The 25,989-nt window shown below is 43.0% G+C and overlaps 1 protein-coding gene across 5 annotated transcripts in view; it reads left to right on the top strand.

The window, feature by feature from the left end:
- PHTF2 (putative homeodomain transcription factor 2) overlaps nucleotides 1-25,989 on the top strand; it is a 172,578-nt gene that overhangs the window by 2,303 nt on the left and 144,286 nt on the right. The gene's annotated exons all lie outside the window — the stretch shown is intronic.

Genomic DNA, 25,989 nt, shown 5'->3' with positions numbered 1-25,989 from the left:
ATGAAAGACTTACTCAATGTGGGTTTGTAGGAAAGATGAATTATACCGTACATAACTTTTAAAAAAGTTATTCCAGTAATGTAACATTATAAGCTATTTCTACTTTAGAAAAAGGCCCAGTGCTAGAATAGTTGAAATGTTTCAATAAGTTCACAAATGCATGGGGAAACAAGGAAATACTAATGATCTCGGGCATATATACTGTAGTTGAATTAAGAGCCCTCGTTCATTTTAATGGAGCAAGAGAGCTTATTCCTACACAGCCAGCAGGGTGGAGCAAGCTCTTGGAGCCAAACAATGTTATTCCTGTACTGACTGGCAGGGGTCACTGGAAAGCAATGGCCACTCCTTCTTTCTTCATTCCTGAGAGTGGAATGTATTCTAAATAGGTTTAGGAGAATTAGATTTTTTTTATCAGTAAATGTTGGTAAACTATGATTTCACCTCACACACAAACCAGCTAAAAATATATCCATCTATAATAATCAAAATTAGCAGGTAGGCAAAGTAAGAAAAATGCTATTTGAGAACTTATTAGAGTTTGATTTAAGGATATTTACTTTGTATATTTTGACATGTGATGTTGACGATTTGTGTTATAATGGTTCTTCAAGTATTTGTGCACATTAGATTCCACTTTAGGTCTGTGCGAGTCTAGTGCACTGAAGTGAGATTCTTGTCTGCAGTATGTCTAGATGGTGCATGAGCCCAGCCAAGGCTGCAAAGTGGGCGTGTCTACCACCATCCTCTCATTTCCTTCTCATGGCCAGTGGCAAGAGTCTGAGCTTCCCATAGTTTTGCAGTTCAGCCAGCTTTTTTAAAATCTTTTTGTAAATAGTTGTTTATACTAGGGTTAGTTTAATTAGTGTTAAGTTAGCTAGTTTAAATCTAAAGTAAATCCCAGGGGTTGGTTTGAAACCCAAGGATTTCTTCATAATTATGTGCTACATGCAGGGCTGTGTTCCCTGTCCCGAATAGACAAGAAAGATGTTTATTCTGCTTAGGGGAAGGGCATATGAGGGACAAATGGCCAATTTGTGCATCCTTGTCCACTACAATGAAAAAGCAGACAGACTATTGTTCCAAGGTCCATCTAATGGACACAATGAGACCTGTGTGTCCAGTATCAGAACTGGACCCCTAACTTTGAACCGACAGATTCTGTATCAGGAGTGCCCCTCGTCTAGCACAAGACTTTAAGCAGAAGTTGGATGAGAAACATTGATCTTCATCTTCTTCTGTTGTCATCTAAGTGTTCTCATCCTGAGAAGCATTCAGAAATCTACATCACTAAAGAAGCAGCAAAGAATCCTGTGGCAACTTATAGACTAACAGACTAATGCTGCAAAACGTCTGTTAGTCTATAAGGTGCCACAGGATTCTTTGCTGCTTCTACAGAACCAGACTAACATGGCTACCCCTCTGATACTTTACATCACTAAAGAAATTGTACAGTAAGTCTTCTGGAACTGGTTCAGCACATCAAAAGCACAAGAGCACGTTGGCTCTGTCTGAGGCAGTGCTGTTGGCTCTGGGACCATGAAGTCTGGTGTCTTCACCTGTCCCACTCTGGAGTAATGAAAAACACCCTATTTTGGCATTACCGATATACTAAGCTCTTTGACTAGAGTCCCCACCTCTCTTGGTGCCTTTAACTCCTCAGATCTTTGTCTTGGAAGAGATTTGATGTCTCCCTCTACTGGACTCTTCAGTCTTCAGCTTTTTCAGGACTATTGGCTCTGCCAGTACATCCAAAGCTAACAACATTATTGTTTATTCTATGCAATCAGAACACTTAGCACCTTCAGTGCAGTCATGTTGCTCAGCACTGCTGTGACAACCAGCAACATCAATATGGTCTGCACCGTCAGTGCAAGAAAGGGTTACTTATCTTGTGCAGTAACTGAGGTTCTTCAAGATGTGTGGCCCTGTGGGTGCTCTACTTCAGGTGATATTGTGTCTCGGCGCTGTTAATTGGATATTTTTGGTAGCAGTGCCTGGTTGGGCCATGCATGTACAATAGCTGTCTTGCGGTGCCGTTGGAGTCTCGTTCAGCACACAGCCAGACCCCCTTAGTTCTTTCTCAACCGTCCTCGACTGAAGACGGAGCTCGGGGTAGTGCGTCAGCTTCTACCCCTGGAGATGGCAAAATAGTTAATTGTTAGCTTCAGTTTAACTTTCCTTAGATGAGTAGTTAGTGTTGTATAAAAAAATTTACATATTTTTTTTCCTGTGTTCCCCAGTTCCCTGCTTCCTGTGGAGCACGAACCTCAAAAAGTTCTCGGTCCACCTGGGACTTTGATCATGCCAGGCTTCTCTGGTTTAAAAAAATTGTGTCTCTTGTAAAGAAGCTATGCTGTGCTCTGATGGGCACACTCTCTGTGTAAGATGCCTCAGAGATGCATGTACCATCCAAGTGTGTCCACTGTAGCAACTTGAAGGTGAGAGCGACCAGGATCTCCACCTCAAAAAATTATCCTAATGGAAAAATCACTTCAACCTGAATCAGAGGACACCCCGAAACCTTCTCCTAAGTGCTCTCCAACTAGGTCTGAACCAACCACAGAGGAGATAGCAGAGGAACCAGAGGAAGAACCCGCTCCTGAGGAAGTATCCCCTGAACATAATTTTTCTCCTGATGAAGCCGTAATGCCACCTCCACCCACCCTGGCTGATGACTTTAAACAATACCAGGAGTTATTCAAATGTATAGCAGTTAGCCAGGACATCCCCCTTGAAGTCCAAGAAAATCAACATAAACTGTTAAAAATCTTGCAACCGTCTTCTTCCTCAAATAGCCTTACTCATAAATGATGCTATTCTAGACCTGGCAGACCCCAGTCACCATGGTGTGGCAGACCCCAGTCACCATTCCCCCCCCCCCCCCAAACATGCAAAAGAGCGGACCGAAAATATGTGCTAGCCAAAGAAATTAACTTCCTGTTTGCCCATCCACAACTGAATTCTTTAGTGGTTTAAGCTGCTAACCACAGGACCAAACAAACTCAACACTGATCTACACCACAGGGCAAAGACCATAAGCAACTGGACCTTTTGGGCTGCAAGGTCTACACCACCTCGACATTGTAATTCTGGATTGCCAACTACAGTGCTCTTGTGGCTAAATATGATTTAGATAATTATGGAAAACTCTTCGAGTTTACCACTGAGATCCCTGAAGACAGGAGAGCACAATTCAAATCTGTGCTTATTGAGAGACAGCTGGTCACAAGGATGGCCCTAGAGGCCTCCCTGGATGTTGCCGATAATGTGGCCTGTACCATTGCCACAGCTATAATGATGCGCAGAGCCTCCTGGCTATTGTCATCCGGCATACTGAAAGAGCTACAAGTAAAGGTAGAGGACTTACCTTTCAACAAGGACAAACTTTTTTTGGCCGAAACCGATGAAGTTCTTCACACCATGAAGGACTCTTGCGTGACTCTTCATACGCTCAGTATCTATACCAGGGGTCTCAAACATGCGGCCCGCGGGCCGCATGCGGAGCTCTTCCCTGCGGCCCGCGGAGCTCCCCAGGGCCGCCCAGAGGGGGGGGCAAAGGGGGTAATTTGCCCCGGGCCCCGGGCTCCGCAGGGGCCCCCAAGAGAAAAGCGGAGGCTCCCGCCTCCGCCCCTCTCCTGGAGCCTTTCCCCCCCCTTACCCCCCCCGCCTTACCCGAGCGCGTCTCCGTCCGAGCGCCTGAGCCCCGCCCCGATCCGAGCCGCGTGGGGAGGGGGCGGGGCTGGGAGCTCTGGGCTGAGCGCTGCGCTCGGCGTGGAGCTCACAGCCCCGCCCCCTCACCACGCGGCTCTGAGCGGGATGAAGCTCAGGCCTCGCCGGAGACGCGCTCGGGTAAGGGGGGGGGGAGCGGCCGGGGCCGGGGCCGGGCCGTGGGGGGGGGGGAAGGGAAGCGAGACCGGCCGGGCCGGGGGGTGGGGGAGGGAAGCGAGACCCGCCGGGGCCGGGCCGGGAGGTGGGGGAAGGGAAGCGAGACTCGCCGGGCCGGGGGTGGGGGAAGGGAAGCGAGACCCGCCGGGGCCGGGCCGGGGGGTGGGGGAGGGAAGCGGGACCGGCCGGGGTGGGGAAAAGAGGGACCCGCCGCCGCCGAAGCGCAGCCCGGTCTTCGGCGGTGGGGGGCCCCTTCTGTTCCGGGACCCGCCGCCTAAGTGCCCTGCCGCCAAGCCACCAAACAGCTGTTGGTGGCGCTTAGCACTTTCCAGGAGGGAGGGGGGAGGAGCGGGGAGCCGCGCGCTTAGGGGAGGAGGTGGAGAAGAGACAGGGCAGGGGCGGGGCCTCATGGAAGGGGTGGATTGGGGGTGGGGCCAGGGGCAGCAAGGGGGCGTGTCAGTGATGCGGCCCTCGGGCCAATGCACTAGTCCTCATGCGGCCCTCGGGGTCATTTGAGTTTGAGACCCCTGATCTATACACTGCCCCATGAAAGGAAGCGGTACCAACTCTACCAATGAACCAGGGATACTCAATATACTTGCATTCAATCTGGACTGTACAAGGTGGGCAGACACAAAAATAGGCCACCTTTATGCTGACAGACACAACTACAGCCAGCGGTGTCTCAACCTTCAGGGAACAAACCACGATTTTGGAGGTCTGGTCAAGGGTCTGAATGACCTCCTCTTGACACCAGCCCTTACCTTCCCATTTGGTCACTGCCTGCACCACCGCCAGGCATGGGAGCGCATTACCCAAGACCATTGGGTCTTAGAAATAATACGGTCGGGCTATTCCATCCCTTTTACTTGCCCTCCACCTTACCTTCCTCCCCATCCCTCCTCAGGGACCTGTGTCACGAGCACCTCTTAAGACTGGAAGTAGATATCTAGGTGCTGTGGAACCAGTATCAACACAATACAGAGAGGAAAGGTTTTTATTCATACTATTTCTTGACCCAGAAGAAAAGTGGTGGATGGCACCTGATACTAGACCTACAAAAACTCAACAAATCTGTATGCTCCCAAAAATTCAAGATGGTCACTTTAGGCACAATAATCCCAGCGCTGGAACAGGGGGACTAGTTTTTGGCCCTTGACCTACAAGATAGAACCATAGGATATCAGGGTTGGAAGGGACCTCAGGAGGTCATCTAGTCCAACCCCCCCTGCTCAAAGCAGGACCAATCCCCAGACAGATTTTTACCCAAGTTCCCTAAATGGCCCCTTCAAGGATTGAACTCACAACCCTGGGTTTAGCAGGCCAATGCTCAAACCACTGAGCATATTTTTGATGCATATTTCCACATTACAGTACATCCATCTCACAGACTATTCCTCCAATGCACAGTGGGACACGACCATTTCCAATACAGAGTGCTCCTGTTTGGACTATCTACTGCACCAAGCGTGTTCTCCAATACCTTTGCAGTAGTCGCAGCTCACCTGTGCAAACAAGGGATCGTACTTTTCCCATACCTAGATGATTGCCTTCTCAAAGGTCACATGTACACAGACCAAAACAATCACACGACTGACCATCAACCTCTTCAAAAACTGGGGTTGCAACTGAACATCCAGAAGTCAACATCGGTACCCACACAACTAGACTTTATTGGAGCTAACCTAGACTCAATTCAAGCCAGTGTGTGTCTACCTCATGCCAGATTCCTGGCCATCAAACACTGTCTACATCTGCCCATGAACTGAGGCAAGTACATGGCCGCCACCACATTTGTGGTAAAACATGCCAGGTTATGCATTCGGTGTCTCCAGGGCTGGCTGAGTTCAGTATACAGACCCACCAAACACAGCCTCAGTATGATGGTAACACCACCTCTTGAAGTTCTAACATCTCTACAGTTGTGGACAAGGCCCGAAAATCTTTGTGTAGGAGTCCCTTTTCACCACAGACCACCTTCAGTCATGATCATAGCAGATGCCTCCTTGCTAGGCTGAAGGCATACCTGGACCAACTCACAGTACAAGGCAGGTGGTCTCCATCAGAGACATGCCTTCACATAAACTTGCTAAAACTCAGAGCAGTAAGGAATGCTTGTCTCCACTTTCTACCATTCATAAAGAATGAATCAACTTGTGTGATGACTGACAATGTCACGTGCATGTTCTACATCAACAGACAAAGGGAGCCTGATCCCACTCCCTATGCACCGAAGCCATGAGACTATTGGATTGGTGTATCCAACACCACATTGACATTTCAGCTTCTTACCTTCCAGGATGCCAAAACACCACTGCTGACAGACTAAGCAGAAGGTCCTCACAGAAGCACAAATGAGAATTGAACCCTACAGTCTTACAACAGATATTCCATCAGTGGGGGTTTCCATCCATCGACTTACTCGCCACAGTGCAGAACCACAAACGTCCTCTGTTCTCTTCCAGGGCAGGACTCGGTCCCTGATCTCTAGGGGATGCTTTCCTAATCCAGTGGGACAAGACACTTGTGTACGTTCCTGCCAATCCCACTGATAGACGGTCCTATGCAAGATACAGGACGACATGGCCAAGATGATCATGATTGCCTGAGCGTGCCCCAGACAGACCTGGTACCCTTACCTGCTGCGTTTGTCTGTTCATTCTCCGTGGGCTCTTCCAATGAGACCAGACCTCCTGTCATAGGCCAATCGCCAGATCCTCCTTCCACAACTGGAGAAACTCCATCTGAAAGCATGGTTTTTCCATGGTTCCATTCACACAAGTTAACCTGTTCGGAACAAGTCAAACACGTGTTGTTGAACAGCAGACATGAATCCATGTGCAGTACTTACCTGCAAAAATGGAAATGTTTTTCCACATGGAGTCTAACCAAACAGCTTGCTCCCTGCACCATGCCACTACCAATGGTGCTAGAGTACCCTTTAGAGCTGAAGAACTCAGGACTGTCATTAAGCTCTATGAAGGTACACCTCATGGCAATTAACACCTTCAATGACAAGATCAACATATTCTCAACATATACACATCTGACTATAAAATGCTTTCTGGCTGGCCTCCAGAATCTTCACCCTGAAGTACATTCACCCATGCCTACATGGGATCTGAACTTAGTGCTCAGGGGACTAATGAGACCCCTCTTTGAGTTACTGGCTACCTGCTCATTACTACACATGTCTAAGAAGGTAACATTCCTGGTGGTTATCACATCTGCTAGAAGGGTTAGAAAGATTAGTGCACTAATGGCCAACCCACCCTACACAACCTTTTCCAAGGACAAGGTCACGCTGCGACCTCATCCGAAATTCCTCCCCGAAGTGGCATCAACCTTCCCCATCACCAACCTATTAATCTTCCTACATTTTACCCTAAACTGCACAAAACCACCCAGGAAGCAGCATTTCACACCTTGGATGTCCAAAGGGCTATAGCCTTCTATCTAGACAGAATGAAACCTTTCGGTAAATCCACAAGGTGGTTTGTCTCAACTACTGAATGATCCAAAGGTGCTACAATATCCAAACAGCAGCTTTCTAAGTGGATATCGAACTGCATTCTCTTATGCTACCACACGCATAAGTTAGAAGCCCCAACGGGGCTTAGATTCCATTCTACTTGGGCTATGGCAATTTCTGTGGCATTTCTGCATAATGTACCCATTTCGGAAGTTTATAGAGCTGCCACGTGGGTGTAAGAACATACTTCTGTCAATCACTATGCCATTACACAGGACTCCAGAGTGGATGCCATACTAGGCCTTATGGTCCTTTGCACTTCTACTATGCACATAACTCCAAAGTCCCCTCCCAACCGTAAGGAGTACTGCTGTATATTCATCTGAAGTGGAGCACCCATAGGGACAGCACCCGAAGAAGAAGAGAGGGCTACTTACCTTGTGCTGTGGCTAAGGTTCTTCAAGATGTGTGTCCCTGGGGGTGCTCCACTACCCAGCCTCCTCCTCTCTACTTTGGTGTTCTCTTCTAGGACTCTACAGTAGAGGAAGGAACTGAGAGGGTCTGGCTGTGCGTGCGCTGAATGAGACTCCTGCAGCGCCATGAAACGACTACTGCGCATGTGCGGCCCAACCAGGCACTGCTACCGAAAATTTCCGTACAATCAACATGGTCTGTGCAATCAGCACTACCAGTGAGGCTAACACTGCTGATGCAGTCTACTCTGCTAACATGGCCGGCACCGTTGGAACCGTTGATGTTGTCGCTCTTAGGCTGATTCTGTTGGCACCAGCAGCTCCCCTGGTACAGTTGGCACTGATTATATCCTCAGCATTTTGACCACCTTATCCTATACCATGTATTGATTATACGGGGTCTCCTTTACTGATGCTTCCTTCAACCTCAATGGGCCAAGTGTCACCTTCACACACATCTACATCAGCGTACTGGCATCACAACAGGGACTTGGTACCTAGGGAATGGTGGTCTTATAAGGAATCTACTATATGGTGTCCTTCTCCATGAGTGACCCAGGTCTTGCTGGTTATGGCTGGTAAAAGAGAATTTGGATGCTTGTCAGTGTCTCATGCTAAAAAAAAGAGTTCCTTCTCAACCTTGAGAAGCCCTTGAACCAGTTCCTTAACCAGTCCTTCCCCTATCCAGGTTGCACCTTTCTTGAGAAAGGAGAAATAATGGAGGAACACATAGATATTACTCCATATTTTGTCATTGTCTGCGGCTGATATGTTCATGCCTGAGTCTCTCTCCTCACCCAGAAAATTACAAGGTGTTCCAGGATTTGATGAGACAAGTGGCCAATTCTCAGGGAATTCGGGTAGAACTTGTTAGAGAATCAGCAAACCATCCTTGACATTTTACAGATCCCAGCTCCAAGAAGGGGTGCCCTTCCAATTAATAAAAAGAACAGGAGTACTTGTGGCACCTCAGAGTTTAACAAATTTATTTCAGCATGAGCTTTCGTGAGCTACAGCTCACTTCTTCGGATGCATAGAATGGAACACACAGACAGGAGATATTTAAACATACAGAGAACATGAAAAAGTGGAAGTATGCATACCAACAGGAAGAGTCTAATCAATTGAGATGAGCTATATCAGCAGGAGAAAAAAAAAACTTTTGAAGTGATAATTAAGATGACCCATAGAAGGTGTGAGGAGAACTTAACATAGGGAAATAGATTCAATTAGTGTAATGACCCAACCATTCCCAGTCTCTGATTAAGCCTGAGTTAATTGTATCTAATTTGCATATTAATTCGAGTTCAGCGGTCTCTCTTTGGAGTCTGTTTTTGAAGTTGTTTTTGTTGCAAAATTGCCACTTTCAAGTCAAAATAACAGAACGCCACTAGCCATCACCTACAGCCCCCAACTAAAAGCTCTCCAGCGCATCATCAAAGATCTACAACCTATCCTTAAAGATGATCCCTCACTCTCACAGATCTTGGGAGACAGGCCAGTCCTCGCTTATAGACAGCCTCCCAATCTGAAGCCAATACTCACCAGCAACCGCACACCATACAACATAAACACTAACCCAGGAACCTATCCTTGCAACAAAGCCCGATGCCAGCTCTGTCCACATATCTAGTCAAGTGACACCATCATAGGACCTAATCACATCAGCCATGCCATCAGGAGCTCGTTCACCTGCACATCTACCAACGTGATATATGCCATCATGTGCCAGCAATGCCCCACTGCAATGTACATTGGCCAAACCGGACAGTCTCTATGCAAAAGAATAAATGGACACAAATCTGACATCAGGAATCATAACATTTAAAAACCAGTGGGAGAACACTTCAACCTCTCTAACCACTCAGTGACAGACTTGAAGATGGCAATTTTGCAACAAAAAAACTTCAAAAACAGACTCCAAAGAGAGACCGCTGAACTCGAATTAATATGCAAATTAGGTACAATTAACTCAGGCTTAAACAGAGACTGGGAATAGTTGGGTCATTACACTAATTGAATCTATTTCCCTATGTTAAGTTCTCCTCACACCTTCTATGGGTCATCTTAATTATCACTTCAAAAGTTTTTTTTTTCTCCTGCTGATATAGCTCATCTCAATTGATTAGACTCTTCCTGTTGGTATGCATACTTCCACCTTTTCATGTTCTCTGTATGTTTAAATATCTCCTGTCTGTGTGTTCCATTCTATGCATCCGAAGAAGTGAGCTGTAGCCCACGAAAGCTCATGCTGAAATAAATTTGTTAGTCTCTAAGGTGCCACAAGTACTCCTGTTCTTTTTGCGGATACAGACTAACACGGCTGCTACTCTGAAACCTTCCAATTAATGAGCCTTTTGTGGAGCTCTCAAACTCTGGCAGACCATACCATTGACTACCAAGAGAGTGAATAGATATCAAGTTTCCCCAGAAGGACTTGGATTACTTCTTCACTCATCCCACTCCCAGTTCATTGGTGATCACAGCAGCAAATGAACACTTGTGCCAGTCACACCCTAAATTTGTTCCTAAAGACAAGGAGCATAACAGACAGGTTTATTCCACATCAAATGATGGTAACAAATTATCAAGCTCTATTGCCCAAGTATAATTTTAATTTCTCTGCAATTGCTAAATTTGTGGACAAACTGCTGGAAGACTATAGAGAACAATTTATGGCTTTAGTCTCTGAAGGACACCTTGTGGCAAGGATTTTACTACAGGCAGCAGTTGATGCTGTAGATATGGCTGCATGATCCATGGCCTTTGGAATTGATGTAAGATGTTCCTCCTCGCTCTAGGCATCAGGAATTCCTAAAGAACTGCAAAACTCAATTGAAAATCTGCCATTTGAGGGCTCTAGGCTATTCTCTGACAATTTTTTTTACCCTCTCCTTTTTGCTATTAGTTTAATGTCCTCCTGACTACTCAGGCCAGCCTGTCCCTGAGAGCTTGTTTCCCCTTCTACTGAGGTGGAGGCCATCCAAATTATACAGCTCTTTCCCTGTAGGAGGAGGACCAATGCTCCATAAAACCAAAATCCTCCTCCACTTATTTAGCCAGCAGTTCGTTTCCAGAATCTTCTGCCTTCCTATGCTTGTGACAGAGGACGGATCTCGGAGAAGATCATTGGACATTCTTCTTTAATATGTTTCCAAGTTCCCTGAGGTCATCTATTATCTGTGAGATATCCTGCAATGAAATGTCTGTAGTGGTGATATGAACCATCACCAATGGATCCTTGCCCGTCGACTTTAGAAGTTTTTCCAATCTTAGAGTGAGGTCTCGTGTCTTGGGTCCAGGAAGGCAGCACACTGTCCTTTTGCCTGCTTGTCCCTTGCAGAATGTTTTTTTGCGCACCTGCATGAGTGTTTAGATCCTTAGACTGGTGGTTACAACCATGCAGTGTTTTCAGTGGGGGTTGCTTTTCTAGACCCAGAACTGACCATGACATTAGTAACACACATGTCCAGGACAGATTTGGGTGCCCATTTTAACACACTGAAGGCATAAGCTCGTTGGTCATGCCAAGAAGTGTCTCTACACACAAATGTGCTGGAGCTGCAGGTGATTTGCTGAGCAAGTGAGATGTTTATGCCCACCCTCAGGAATTGGGTAGTGCTGTGTGTGAGATCCAATTGGTTATGTCAGGAAGCTTTCCATCTTTGGAACATATGGATCAGGAATTGTGTATCTCCTATCTTCTGGGAGAGAAAAACACCAATGGTAAAACCTGCTGAGGGAGTCACGTGCACCATCATGAGTGGTCCATCGGAAAAGGACATACTCACTCCTTCTTCTGATCTTTCAGCAGTGGAGAACCCCGTTAGTAGATTGATCATGACAGATTTCAACAACAAATTCAGGAAGTTCTGCTCATGGGCAAGTCCACAGGCTGGTTCAGTCACAGTCTCCATTTTCTCCCATGGTCTGGTTGGCTACTTCTATACATTCTCTCCACTTTCTCTCAACCCCAGGGTAATCAGGAAGCTAAGACAAGATAAAGCAACATTGATTTTAATAGCTTCATCTTGGCCAAGACAATACTGCATTGAGTCTCCATCAGCCCTCCAGTAATGTTACCTCTCATCAAGGATCTCCTATTTCAGAACCAGAGTCAGTCACTGCACCCAAACCTTCAGTCTCTCCTTCAGGTTCTTATATAAAATAAAATATAGAAAATAAAAATCATTGTGCCAAACCTAGTTTTAAGCACCAACATGTTTTTAGCACCATCCTCTATTTTTCTGTAAGCTTCTGAAATTTGCAAGAACATGGATTCTTGTGAATTTCTCACATAGGAACACCAGAGATGAGCACAAGTACTTGAATTTCTATGGGGAAGCTCAGTGCACATGTGTATGGTGTACAGATTCACTTCTGAGATAACATAGCTGATAATTTCATTTTAGCCTTGCAGCCATTAGTTAAAAGAAAACAAAGTCCTTTGAGATTCTTTTGTCATTCACCAAGACCTCATCTTATTGTGAACATCTGCCCCATAGAGGGCAGCTGAACATAACTTCAAAGGAAGCATTGTTAAGAGGAGATCATTTAACACGAGGTGCTTTCTCTCATAGGTACACTGTGGTGCTCCTGTGTTCTTCTAATCTGTAATGGTCCGGAACAGAGGTGAAAGTAAGCCGGTCCGGTCTGGCACACCGTACTGGCTCTTGCCAGTATGGTGTGCCAGACCAGACCAGCTTCCCCAGGCCGGCAATTTAAAGGGCCTGGGGCTCCCGGCAGCGGCAGGAGCCCCGGGCCCTTTAAATTGCCACTAGAGCCCTGCTGCCAGAGCCCCTCAGTGGTGGAGGTGGCTCAGGTGGTGATTTAAAAGGCCCTTTAAATCACCAACAGAGCCCCTGGCTGCCGCCATTACCCCGGGGGCTCCAGCAGCGGGGCTTGGGCAGCAATTTAAAGGGCCTGGGGCTCCCCTGTAGTAGTGGCAGCTGGAGCCCTGGGCCCTTTAAATCGCCCCTTAGCACCGGGGCTCCCAGCCGCCTCCACAGCTGGTAGCTCTGGGGGTGATTTAAAGGGCCTTGGGGCTCCCAGCCGCTGCCCCCGCAGCTGGAGCCCCAGGCCCTTTAAATCCCTGGGCCCTTTAAATCAAGATTTAAAGGCCCAGCCTCTTCCGGTTGAGGTCCTGCCTCTTCTGGTTGAAGCCCCAACCCACGCTCAGGACTCCAGCGTACCGGTAAGTCCTTTAAGTTACTTTCATCCCTGGTCCAGAATAAAGCATATGGGTAGAGAACAGAGATGACTTTGACAGTATATATCTTTGAATTAAAATGTTTTCTTACTATCTAGCCCTAAATCTCCCTTCCTATAAACTAAGCTGATTACTTCTTGTTCAACCCTCCATGGACATTGAGAACAATTGATCATTGTCTTCTCTTATAGCAGCCCTTAACATATTTGAAGACTTGTAAGATTCCTCCTCAGTCTTTTTCTCAAGACTAAACATACCCAGTTTTTTAAACCTTTCCTCACAGGTCAGGTTTTCTAACCCTGCCCCTCCCCACCCCCAAGCCTTTTCAGCAGTCCTACTGCCTAGCCAGTTATTCCCCATTTTGTATTTGTGTGTTCCATGGTCTAATTACCCATTGTGTGAAAGGATTTCCTTTTAATCAGTTTTGAATTTGCCACAGTTTGAATTTCACTCACTGATCACTCATTCTGGTTTATTTTCTCTATGCCATTCAATATTTTATATACTTTTATTATCATCCTTTGTTTTGTTGTCTTTCTAAGGTAAACAGTCCCATTTTTTTTCAGTCTCATGAAGAGTTTTCCATGCCCCATATCATCCTCAGAGACCTTCTCTGAATTCCTGTTAATTCTGCAATATCCTTTTTGAGGTGATGTGACCAGTAATTCTCACAGTATTCAAGAACAGGATGCATCATTGATTAATATAATGGCATTATAATATTTTTACGAGTTATTCTCTGTCCCATTCCTTATACATCCAGATGTCTTGTTTTGCTTTTTTGACCACATCTGCACATTGAGCGGAAGTCTTCACTGAGTTGTCTATGAAGAAGCCAAAGTTCCTTTCCTAAGTTGATGGCAATTAACTAAGAACCTTGTAAGGTTCATGTGTAGTTTTTCCTTCTCATGTGCATTACTTTGTATTTATCAGCATTGAACTCTATTGGCCTTCATGTTGCCCATTCATTTAGTTTGGTTAATTCTCTGAAGTTGATCCCCAGTACTTCTTAGTCTTGACTAACATACATAGCTTTGTCATCTATACGCTTTGCTACTTGCTCCCTTTTCCAAATCATTAATAAATATAGTAAACACTGGATCTAGTACAGAATCTTGAAGTACCCTGCTGTTACCCTTTTGTCATGATGAATATCAATCTTATATAATCCTATCTCTTGTTTTTAGTTTCTGACCCATGGCAATACTCTACCTCTCACTCATACCAACTTATTTTCTTTAGTAGTCTCTTGAGAAGAACCTAATCCAAAACCTTTTGAAAGTGTAAATAAGTTTTATCAGCCATTACTCCTCTATTAATTACTTCACTGAAATGTTCAAAGAATACTAATAGATTAGTGAGATACAAGTTTCCTGTGAAGAAACTGCTGGTTAGACCCTATCGTATACTGATCTTTTAGATATTTTACTGTTCTGTTTTTTAACTAGCATTTAAACCAGTTGTCCAATACAGATGTGAGTCTTGCTGCTCTGTAATTCCTCAGATCACCCCAAGAATTTTTTTAAAATATAGGCACAGTATTTAGAGATTGCATGTTTTTGTTAGCAGCTCAGTCACTTCATACCCAAGTTCCTTCACAAGCTCAGTTGATTGCTGTTTATAGAATGTGTTAAAAACTTTAATCTGGGAGTGGTTTTCTACTTCCTGCATGCACTCATTAACATACCACAGCTTTGTCATACCAATTTCTTGCTACAGATCCACACTTAAAAATTCGTGGTATTATGGCTCTGTAGACAGGTGGCCAACAAGATCATCACTTGGGGTGGGGGAAAGGGGAACAATCTAGCATACTTCAATACAACCACTGTTTCTGCCTTTTGTTTTTGACTATTTATTAGGCATACAGCTACCTTACTTGTATGCACAGTTTTGATCATTTTATCAGTTGTGGGGAAATACTCAACTATTACATCTGGAAAGGCATATATTAAAAATATGTTAATGTAGTTGCCCTGCAGTATGTGTACTTAATATTTTAGGGAATTTTTAAAAAATCACACTGATGGAATGTATTTTGGGAAAATAATAAGTGTAGACTTATTTTTTTCATAGTTTTTTATCTGAGCTAACTTTCTATTCTGGAGTATTATAGTATCAATAGCAAACATACAGAGCTAAACACTGGTGAGAAGGCAGAATTGGAGGTCAGCCATATGTGGTGTATGTTTAAAATGGAATATGATATTAATGATGGCTTGGTTTATTGTAGACTACCTAGCAATGGAAACCAGTATAGGTGGACTAACAGGAATGATTTAATACAAAGGGTAAAAAAGCACAGTTAAATGGAAATATAAAACAAGTCTGTAATCTTTGCTTTAAGAAATTGATCTTGCGCCACTGAGTTCAGTGGCAATATTGCCATTGTTTGTAATGGGAGTGAGATCACACCTTAAGAGCATATAATATATGTTGTAGCATGTCAAAGACATAAAGACTCTATAGAGTCGTAGAAAACTCAACTTTTAAGTGCAGAATTGGCTGAGAAGATGACAAACTGCTACGCTAAATTGGGAGCGAAATAATGCAGTTTATTTGCATGGTTTTTTCACTGGGCCAATGCATGCAATACCGCCATATTATAAAATATCTTAGAATGTTCAGTGATTTAGTTGATTGGATTAGCTAAATTTCCTAATACATTTTAAGTCATTTATAATGTATAGTGATAGCTTTGACAGTATAAAAATTGTGGTTAAGGTTACATACAACCTTTCATTAAACCTCTGTTTTCACTCACAATCTTTTAAAGAAAGTCATTCGTTTACGTTAATGTTCCTACTTAATCTCAACCCAGAGAGAATGTTTTTGTGACCTCTTGCCGAAGTCTCTAATGACCTCTTTTTAGCCAGCTCTCAGAACCAGTACTGTCCTCATCCTCCTATAACTGTCAGCTGCCTTTGACACAAGTCAATCATACTTTCCTTCTTAAAATCTTGGCCTCCCTTAGATTCTGGGACTGTCCTTTCCTGGTTCTCTTCCTGTTTTTCTAATTGCTATTTCAGTTGCCTTTAGAGGATCCTCTTCATCCCCTCTTCCCCCCCCCCTTTCAGCTTTCTGTGGGGGTTTCCCAGGGCTCTGTCTCTGGTCCTTCTCTTCTCCCTCTACCCCTGATCTCTGGGTAATCTCACCTGCAAACACAAATTCAACCACCATCTGTATGTGGATGATTCACAGATCTACCTTTACTCCATATCTGTCTAATTCTGTCTAAATTACAATCTCGGTCTGTGTCTGACATCCCTGCATGGATGTCTTGCCATCAGCTCCAGCTCAACATGACTAAAACAGAGCGCTTAATCTTACCCCCAACCCTCCCCGTTACCTCCTTTCTTGATCATTGTGAACACCACCACCATTCTTTTTGTCACTCAGGCCTGTAACCTGGGTGTCATCTTTGACTGACTGGATGTGAAGAACTAGAGACATCCATGTCTAAGTCTTACAGATTCTTTCTGCATAACATCTCTTAAGATGCAGCCCTTCCTGTCCATCCACACAGCTAAAAATCTCATTCAGGCTGTCATCTCACATCTTTTTGAAACCTGTAGGGCAACAATGTGTCACTCAGTCCACACCTTAAGACCCTGTGCTCTGGTAGATGCTTCCATATTGGATGACTGCTTTGATAGGGATGTCTTGCAGTCATTGTTTAAGTACGATGACTCCTATCCACCTCCAGACAGGTAACTGCCTGTTAGTCACCAAGAGAGGAATCCTGTGTAGACAAGTCACTTGAAGAGAACTAATTTCCTATCTTACATTAACTGGTTCTGTGAGAGGTTGTCCATGTGGGAGTCCTGTGCTGAGATTCTGTACTAGCCCACTTCACCCTTTGTCCTTAAGTGAATGAGTTGCAAGGACATCTAGGGCACAGGTGTCGCTCCAATGGACCCTGCTAGCTCAAATAATCTGATATTAAACACATGGGGTTGGGGCAGCCCACATGGAGCAGAATGGCCCATGCTGTGAGTTCACTATTTGTCTTTAACTGGTTTAAACAGTAAAGCTCAATTTGCCTGTCTGCATCTTTAAACTAGCAAACAAACATAAAAGGTAACTGGTTGCAGCATTTTAAACAAAAAGGCCCTGACATGGGCTTGGAGTTCTGGGTTAGGGTTGAGGAGCTCCTTTTCTATCCCAGCCTCATCCAGCACTCCCTCTGAGAGGAAGCAGGCAAGCCTTAACTGTCTTTCTGGCTCCTATTTGGTCCATGTCTCCTCTTGGCCCTTCTAGGTCCATGGAGGACTGAGTCTTGGTGGTAGCCCAGTTTCAGTGGGTTTCCTTGAGCAGGGGGAGTGTCACAGTGCTGACTTCCCCAGCAGGGGTGGAGAAGGCCTGGTAAACCCCATTGCAGGGGGTCCATAAGTACCTGTGGTGAAATCTATGTGGACAACCCATCTCAATGAACCACAATTGCAATAGATCTGAGAGAGAACAGCTACTTTCCTTACAGTAACTATCACAAGGGGTTTGACTGTCCCACAATTCCAGGCCTATTGATCCAGAGAGGTCAGATTTGCCAATCCTCACCCAGAGGACTCTGACCTATTTGAAATAGGTACAGGAGATTCTGTTAAACTCCAGGAAGCAGTCAATTTAACTCTTATGAGCATAAGTGGAAAAGGTTCTGTTTGTGCGCAATCAAAAATAACTCCACTCTTATTCAGTCCACAGGTGAGTACTTCATTTGAAATCCTTGGAACTCTCTGTATCGTTAGTGAAAGTATATATCTCAGCTCAGCATAGTTTAATCAAAGATTGTATTTAGCAAGTATATAATCAAAAGACTCTTAAGAGTTAATGGAAGTTATACTCCCTGGCTGGAGAGCCCACACCTATATGGGGCCTTACTCTAGTACTTAGCTTATGAAATCTTCCGTTTTTGAACCCATAAAAAAAGTTCCCTGTTTGATCTTTTTATTAAGATAGCCTTTATTGTAGCTATTGCATCTGCTAGAACAGTGGCTCTCAACCTTTCCAGATGACTGTATCCCTTTCAGGAGTCTGATTTGTCTTGCGTTCCCCCAAGTTTCACCTCAACTTACAAAATCAGACATAAAAATACAAAAGTGTCACAGGACACTATTACTGAAAATTTGCTTGCTTTCTCATTTTTACTATATAATTATAAAATAAATTGATTTGGAATATAAATATTGTACTTGCATTTCAGTATATATTATATAGAGCAGTATAAACAAGTCATTGTCCATATGAAATTTTAGTTTGTGCTGACTTTGCTAGTGCTATTTATGTAGCCTGTTGTAAAACTAGGCAAATGTCTAGATAAGTTGATGGACCTCCTGCAAGACCTCTGTGTACCCGTAGGGGTAAATGTGCCCCTGGTTGAGAACCACTGTGCTAGAAGAGTGAGCAAGCTACAGGCTCTCTTTCCTGTCTACTCCTCTTCACAGTTTTTCACAAAGATAAGATTCCTTATAGTGAGAGGCTTATAGCCAAATCTGTTTATCCTAACAAAAAGAAGACTGAGAGGTGACTTGATTAGTGTATAAATTTGTTCGTTGGGAGAAAATACCAGCTCCTAAAGGGCTTTTTAAAGGCATAACAAGAACCAATGGCTGGAAGCTGAAGCCAAACAAATTCAAATTGAAAGTTTAGGCAAAACATTTTGACAGTGAGGATTAATCGTTGAAACAGTCTACCAAGGCAAGTGGTGGATTCTCCTTTTGATGTCTTCATATGAATTTTGGATACCTTTCTGGAGTATATACCTTAAGTAAACACACTTTATTGGGCTCAATGCAGTGGTAACTATGAAAAAGCTAGTGATATACAGGAGGTCAGACTACATGATCTCATGGTCCATTCTGGCCTTAAACTCCATGAATCTATAAAGTGGACCTTCATCCACACCTGAAATTTCTCTCAAAAGTGGTAGTAAAATTCAATCTTAACCAGTCCATAATTTTGTCAGTATTTAGGCCTCATTGTTACTTTGGTGGGGGAGGGAGGAAGAGCTAAGTCTAGGATACTAAGAGAGCATTAGTCTTCTATTTGAATAGTTCTAAGGACATCACGCATACTCTCTTTTTGGAGAAAAGAATAAAGGTCAGCCAGTCTCATCCCAGTACCTTTCAAGGCAGGTTAGTCTCTGTATTGAAGAGTTTTTATAAGCACATTTCTCTAGCCCTTCATTAAGGGCTTAGAGAGCACTCAACTAGAGCAAAGCCAGCTTCCGTGGCCTGCCGTAAACATGTTCCCATATTAGAAATCTGTAGAGCTGCCACTTGGAGCTCAGAGACAAGGTGGATGTGGTAATATCTTTTATTGGACCAATTTGGAGCTTAGTTAATATTTTCACAAACCATTCGTTATACCTGGCAACTAAATCAGATGCACAATTGGGTAAAGCAGTTTTTAAAACTCATCCCACATCCTGAGTGAGAAGTACTCCTTGCCAAACTACCAGGAGTGCACAGAGACCGTTCAAATAAATGAAGGTTACTCATCTGTAAACTGGAATTCTTTGAGAGAACCTCATGTTCCCCACTCACCTTTCCCACTTCCTAATTTCAATCTTGTACTGGAAGAGGTGGTTGGAAGGAACTGAGGCAATTGGCATGTCATGTCTCCCTTTTTATAGTCCCTCCCTCTGAACTTTCAGAACAGTGAGGGAAGGTGTGGGGGTGAAAAGTGCTCCAATGTGCACAGCTATTAGATTCCACTGAGCCAAGTTTCATTGTTGGCATATCTCAGGAGTGTAAATATGCATTGATCATCTTGAATGCTTGTTACAGGTGAGTAAACTTCTTTGTGTTCTTGTATGCTTCCATTTTTGGCTCCATGTTTTGCATTTCATAGGTTTAGTTTCATCCAGAAATACCAGCTTAATAGTAGAGCTGTTGAAAACTTATGAATTTCACTTATTGGTGGGAGAAATCCTCTGTGCAATGTAGTAGTTTTTATGCATTTTGCAATTAAGTCTATTGTGTCACTTTTGAAACTCTGAAAATTAGGTTTCAGGAGTAACATGAAATCACAGTGATCAAACTTTCCATGATGGGTCACAGCTGTAAAGTTTTATGTACATGTTTGGGGATGATGTGTAAGAACGGTTTTCCTCAGGTCACAAAATGGCACTAACTTGTGGCATGGATTAACTTCTAGGAAGATGAACTGGCTGAAGCTACTGGGCTTTCTGACTGGAAAACCCAACTTTCAGGGTCAGCCATTTAAAATATGGCAATCCCCTTGCAAGGTTGGCTCATTGCTCCCCCACACATAAGGCTTAGTTGATATTTATTTTGTTTGAAATTAAATTTAAAAACTTTAGATTATGTACATTACATGACAAGGTTTTGCTCTCTGCAGTACAAATACATTTATAGCATGGTTTCAAGATGTGGCTCTAGTATGTTGCCTTGATGGAATGTAACTTGTCCACTGTTTCATAGAGAGTTATCGTTGCAGACTCCTACTTTTGAAGTGTGTTGTGCTCCTTTGCTTCTGTAAGTTCAGAATTACCTAGAAACCTATGTTCTTTCTAATCATGTGTACTTTCCCACATGCTCCAAATGTTTGGGATAGGTTTCGAAAGAGGTGTTGCTAACAGGTCTATCCTTTTAGTTTCTGAAGCCTATAAGGGAAGAATTAAATATGTGCTCATTTCTTGCATCGGTTAACTTTTTTTACACGGTTAGTGTGTTGTCTTGAGCAATAAACTAGCTCTTTTTAAAAAGTTTTTTGGATATAGCCAATTTTATACCACTGAAGATTATCCAGCTCTTCTGGGCATTTGAGTCTATGCTGTAGCAAGATCACCAGGCCATCTGCTTGCTTTTGTTGGCTTTGTGTATGGTCTGTTCTAGAGTCCCCATGTTCTTGCTTAGTGAATTCTAGTAGGTACTGGCACCAACTTTTTCTTGGGTCCACCTAGATCAGTTCTTTTGGTTCTGGAAGTTCCATGTTGGCATTTGGTGGGGAATTTAGTTCTTTTTCATATAGGATCCTGCTTGATGCAGAGACATGACTGAGCCTAAGAGAAAATAGAGGTGACTATAGGACCGTCAGCTCATTTAAGAGCTATACTTTGTAGTGCAAACATGTCCAGAATGAGTAGTGTTGGAGTTGTCTTGGGGAATAATGGTCCCTGAAAATGTACTCTATGTGGACAAGTTTTGTCAAGTTGAGGCCATTATGAAAGAAGAGTGATGCAAGTGTATCTTTTGGAACTAAACAAGCTTTCCTTTTATTGATCTGAAAGCATTTAAAAATCTAATGGTGTGTTTTTTGTTTTTACAATTCAGGGCCCTCCACAGGTTAGAGCCTCTCCTCTGAGATTTCCTCAGATTGGGCGTCTTCTGAAGTTAGAAGTCTGGACTAAGCAGATGCTGATGGTTATATGACTGGTACATGCTTCTGTACTGCATTCTGTTAGCAATAACTTGTGGCTTGCCTTGTTTGTAGCACACTTCTGCTTCTTCATGTGAGAGAGTTGTCTTTGGTTCTGAGCCTTCAGAATCTGTTTTGGATATGTTAGCATGAGTTAAGTCTTATCCTGGAGCGTTCTTAAATTTGGAAGATGTTTTCAATATCCGTTTAGAAGGAAATGAGTTCACTTCATTCTGAGGTGTTTCAGAGCTTTCCCCTTGCACTTCTGCATTGCCCTAGAGTTAATAGGTGCTGGCTTTTTACTCCTGTGAACCGTGTGTTTCATGATTTGTGTGGCTATTTAGGGATATGGCAGCTGCAGCCCATAATGCTCTAGGACAGTTTAAGAAATCCCTAGAGAAGCTTGCACCTCATTTTTCCTTGCCAAAATAATGACCTAGAAAAACAGGCCAGACCATGTCAAAGAGATTGATACTATCTCCACCTTTTTCCTCCTCAAAGTCTCTCTACTTAAGGGGCAGTTTGTCAGGGCAGATCTTGGGGGAAAATGTATGCATCTGGATTATGGTCCCTTAGTTGCTTTCTGTCACAATGTCTTCTACATTGTTAATAAATTGTAGGAAGTATTGAGCTATTTGTCATAGGATTGAGATCTGGAAGTGTATACTGTACAGCTGAATTTGAACAGCTTACTTAGTATCTCAACCTAGCTTCAATCTTTGTATCTTGCCTTGTGGATAAAACAACTGATCAATTGTACCAAGTGCTAGAGAGGGGTTTGAACATTTTCAGCCACCTTGTATCCTGTAGCTGTTAAGAGTGTAGCTATTATAGGGAAAAAATGCACATATCTGTAGAAAGAATGACAAATCTGCTTGCTCAGTGCCGCAGGAGGGGTCAAAAGATTGATTCTTCACCTTCCATGTGACCCCACTGTCCTTTCTAAGCTTGGCTTGTCACATATCAGTATAAAACTGTTTACATAGGTTGGAAAAAAAAATCACCTCTCCCCACAAAAGACTAGAATAACACGTTTGTGGATGATGGAATTCATCTTTAAACCTGGGAGCAGATTGTAGGGTTACAGTGTAGCACCAAAGCAACTGCTATTCCAACACTTTGCAACTTTTTTGTACCTGGTGTATGGGGTACCTGCTCACTAGATTCATCTAAGTACAGTTCCAATGATCTTAACTGGTCAGACTCCAGTGGCCAGCTAATCAGCCTAGCTGGCCCTGTGCAGAGGCCCCAAAATGTGGCTTCTTTGTCTGCCATAAAAGCCTAGAGGCCCTAGACAGAGGAAATAGATCAGGGGTTCTCAGACTTTTGTACTGGTGACCCCTTTCACACAGCAAGCCTCTGTGTGACCCCCCCATACATTAAAAACACCTTTTTATATATTTAACACCATTTTAAATGCTGGAGGCAAAGCGGGGTTTGGGGTGGAGGCTGACAGCTCGTGACCCCCCATGTAATAACCTCACAACCCCCTGAGGTGTCCCAACCCCCAGTTTGAGAACCCCTGAAATAGATGTCTTACAGTTATCGCAAGCTTGTCTGGAAGAGTCTCAAACAGCTAAAAATAACTACATTGAAATAGTTTAGTGCTTCATTTTAAGAATGCAGTTATCTCAAATTTCTTGATTTCTAAACCTTAACTATTTAACATTTATGAAGTGCCCTTGTAACAATTTGTCTTAATCATTCCTTTGATTTGCATAGTTATTTAAATAACTTGGATATTATCTCACAACACTTTGTAAAAACAGGATCCCTTAATTCTCAGTTCATCTGTCCTTTGTTACACTGCATTTAATGGACAGTGAATAGGTAAGAGGACATGTAATTATATTGTTCTTTCAATTATATATACAAAAATCCAGATATCCGTGTTTTTGTAGGACTATTGATGCATTACATAACTTATGCAAATTCCACCAACCCTGGAATGACTCTTGAGGTGGTGCTTGAACTATTGGGACTCTCTATACAATATAATAGAGAAAAAAATCTATCTTCTAAAAATAAGGTTCTTTATTTCAATAAAATCTTCTTTATGTTGAATTTTCATTTTTAAAATTAGATTTACAATGTAATTAATTAGTTAAGTGGAACAAAGAACTATTTTAGCTTGTTTTTAAGGAGAAACCACTTAAGCACTCTAGAATTCCTGAGATCAAAATTTAATATTTAATAAATTTCAGTTTCAATGTTAAAATTAGCTAAACATTAGCAAAAGGGTATCCTTTTAAAAAATGGAAGTTAATTCCAAGTAAGGAAAATAGAAAGGAGCATAAACTGGCAAATGAAGTGTAAAAATATAATTAGTAAGGCCAAAAAATAATTTTGAAGAGCAGCTAGCCAGAGACTCAAAAAGTAATAGCAAAATTTTTTTTACGTACGTCAGAAACTGGAAGCCTGCTAAAAAAAACAGTGGGGCCACTGGACGATCAAGATGCTAAAGGAGCACTCAAGGATGATTAGGCCATTGCAGAGAAACTAAATGAATTCTTTTCATTGGTCTTCACAGCTCAGGATGTGAGGAAGGTTCCCAAACCCGAGCCATTCTGTTTAGGTGAAAATCTGAGGAAGTGTCCCAGATTGAGGTGTCATTAGAGGAGGTTTTGGAACAAATTGATTAACTAAACAGTAATAAGTCACCAAGGCCAGATGGTATTCACCTAAGAGTTCTGAAGAAACTCAAATGTGAAATTACAGAACTACTAACTGTAGTCTGTAACCTATCATTTTAATCAGCTTCTGTACTAAATGACTGGAGGATAGCTGATGTGATGCCAATTTTTAAAAAGGGCTCCAGAAGTGATCCCGGCAATTACAGGCCCATTAGCCTGACTTCAGTACCAGGCAAACTGGTTGAAACTATAGTAAAGAACAAAATTGTCAGATACATAGATGAACATAATTTGTTGAGGAATAGTCAATATGATTTTTGTAAAAGGAAATCATGCCTCACCAATCTACTAGAATTCTTTGAGGGGGTCAACAAGCATGTGGACAAGGGGGATCCAGTGGATATAGTGTACTTGGACTTTCAGAAAACCTTTAATAAGGTCCTCACCACAGGCTCTGAAGCATAGTAAGCTGTCATGGGATAAGAGGGAAGGTCCTCTCATGAATTGGTAACTTGTTAAAAGATAGGAAACAAAGGGTAGGAATAAATGTTCAGTTTCAGAATGGAGAGAGGTAAATAATGGTGTCCCCCAGGGGTCTGGACTGGGGCCACTTCTATTGAACATATTCATAAATTATCTGGAAAAAGGGTGAACAGTGAGGTGGCAAAATTTGCAGATGAAACAAAACTATTCAAGATAGTTAAGTTCCTGGTAGACTGGATTTCTCAAAACTAGGTGACTGGGCAACAAAATGGCAGGTGAAATTCAATGTTGATAAATGGAAAGTAATGCACATTGGAAAATATCCCAATTATACATATAAAATGATGGGGTCTAAATTAACTCAAAAAAGAGATCTTGGGGTCATTGTGGATAGTTCTCTGAAAACATCCACTCAGTGTGCAGTAGCAGTCAAAAAAGTGAACAGAACATTGGGCATCATTAAGAAAGGAATAGATAATAAGACAGAAATATCATATTGCTTCTATATAAATCCATGGTCCCACATCTTGAATCCTGTGTGCATATGTGGTCGCCCCATCTCCAAAAAAGAGAGAAAATAATAATGAAATTGGAAAAGGTTCAGAAAGGGGCAACAAAAATTATTAGGGCTATAGAATTGCTTCTGTATGAGGAGAGATTAATAAGACTCGGACTTTTCAGCTGGGAAAAGAGACGCCTAAAGGGGAATATGATAGAGGTCTATACAATCATGATTGGTATGGAGAAAGTAAATAAGGAAGTGTTATTTACTCCTCCTCATAACACAAGAACTAGGAGTCACCAAATGAAATTAATAGGCAGCAGGTTTAAAACAAACAAAAGGAAGTATTTTTTCACACAACGCCCAGTCAACCTGTGGAATAATTTGTCAGAGGATGTGAAGCCCAAGACTATAACAAGATTCAAAAAAGAACTTGTCATAAACAGTTAGTTAAGGGTTAAGATTTTTTTCTACACAGCCAAATGCAGTTAAGTGGACTGATGAGTGTCAGAAAGCCTTTATCCAGCTTAAGGCGATGCTCATGTCTGACCCTGTGTTAAGGGCCCCGGACTTTGACAGACCCTTCCTAGTAACCACCAATGCATCTGAACGTGGGGTAGGAGCAGTTCTAATGCAGGAAGGACCGGATCACAACTTCCATCCTGTCGTGTTTCTCAGCAAGAAACTGTCTGAGAGGGAAAGCCACTGGTCCATCAGTGAGAAAGAATGTTACGCCATTGTGTATGCCCTGGAAAAGCTACGCATTTCAGGAGCTTCCAACAAAGTTGCTGATGCACTCTCTCGTGAAAGTTTCCCAGAATCAAGTGGTTAAAAAGTGTTCTTGACATGTTTACATGCTTAGTAGTATATGTAATACTGCATGTGTTTTATTAATCTGTTTATTTTACAGTTCTAGGAGGAAATCACCGCCAGTGGTTCCCACTGTTGGC

This window comes from Mauremys mutica, chromosome 1 (genome assembly GCF_020497125.1).
Source record: "Mauremys mutica isolate MM-2020 ecotype Southern chromosome 1, ASM2049712v1, whole genome shotgun sequence".
Lineage (NCBI taxonomy): Eukaryota > Metazoa > Chordata > Testudines > Geoemydidae > Mauremys > Mauremys mutica.
This window is presented reverse-complemented; position numbering and strand designations above follow the sequence as displayed.